We start from the raw sequence: 1,275 nt of genomic DNA, 5'->3' as shown, positions 1-1,275 counted from the left end.
GCATGAGCCACTGTATCTGGCCCAACATGAGTACTTCAATGATGATAATAGTAACAATTTCAATTTTGGTTGTCTCCCGTTTTGGTGTCACTCACACTGTTTCCCTGGAGCTAGTTAACAAATAGTCAAATGACATTCTGGGGACTGTGCAAAATACGGAATGCTTTAAGAATTTGTGTGCCATGCTTAGGCAGCAGGCATGCTTATCTGTTCTGTATTGATTCAATATTAGAATATGTGCTGCTGAAACAGGTATAAAGCCCTGTTTTATACATGGATACTCACGAGTCATGTATAAAGCTTAGCTCTGTTAAATCCAAATTACCTACTTCAGATATAGAGAATTGTATTGAATGACTCCCTGTTAGGTAGAATTTTTAAGTATTTAAAAAAATTTGAGGTAGAGATGCAAGTATCCTGACAGATTTTCATTATTATGGAAACAGACAACTGGGCCAACTGCAAGTTGGTGCCCAGTACTCTACTGCAGGATAATGTGGAACCTTCTGCTATCTAACAAAAGCTGCTACACAGGACATAAAAAAGCCTCAAGGTACAGGTGTGATAACAAAAGGGAATGGAAACTCTGATCTTTTCCTACAACATTATTTGAACGTTCCTGACTGTTGAGTACAATCCCAACTAATATTTGCTAGAGAAAAGACAAACATAAGTCTCAAAGGATAACTTACCATGAAGGTCTAGGCTAAGCCTAGCTAAGAGGTAGACTACAAATAAGGTTTTTAGTTTTGAGAGAGGGTCAATTTACTCACTATGTGTTTGGGTAAAGTCAGGAGGCCTCGCTGCCAGAGCAGAATGCTGGGAACATTGGCTGAGTATATGTGCATGAACTAAAAAACACTGTAGCTGTGAACTCTGTGTATGAGTCACCATGAAGACTGAGGGATCTGAATCAGTAAAGGCATCCTGGGGGCAAAGGTCAACCATTACCAGATTGCAGGACCAGTTACAATGGCAGCAATACAGCAAGTGAATCAATGGAAACAACGGAATGATTAGAGTGTTTTTTTTTCCCCCTTCTTCTGACTTGTAAAGCAAGACTGTCTTCCTTGGACTTAGTGAACTCCTTAGCTTTTCGAAAAATTCAAAGCAGGAAGGCATAGGAGGTAGCCCCAGGGGACAATACAAGATTTTCTGCTAAACTGGACATTTCAAGACCCAATAACTAATTAGAAAAGTCAGCCAGGCATGTCGGCTAGCAGTTTGGGAGGCCAAGGCAGGAGAATCACTTGAACTTAGGAACATGGGCAACAT

At 40.4% G+C, this 1,275-nt stretch overlaps 1 protein-coding gene and 1 non-coding gene across 2 annotated transcripts in view; both read right to left on the bottom strand.

Annotated features, from left to right (window-relative positions):
• The window catches only part of LOC108284627 (ankyrin repeat domain-containing protein 18A-like), a 29,135-nt gene that overhangs the window by 13,294 nt on the left and 14,566 nt on the right, over window positions 1–1,275 (bottom strand). The gene's annotated exons all lie outside the window — the stretch shown is intronic.
• Window positions 150–252, bottom strand: LOC119467337. Its single transcript, XR_005195877.1, has one exon. It is a non-coding gene; the product is annotated as a U6 spliceosomal RNA (small nuclear RNA).

This window comes from Cebus imitator, unplaced genomic scaffold (genome assembly GCF_001604975.1).
Source record: "Cebus imitator isolate Cc_AM_T3 unplaced genomic scaffold, Cebus_imitator-1.0 Scaffold280, whole genome shotgun sequence".
Classification (NCBI taxonomy): domain Eukaryota; kingdom Metazoa; phylum Chordata; class Mammalia; order Primates; family Cebidae; genus Cebus; species Cebus imitator.
Note: the sequence above shows the minus strand (reverse complement) of the source record. Positions and strands in the feature narration are given on the sequence as shown.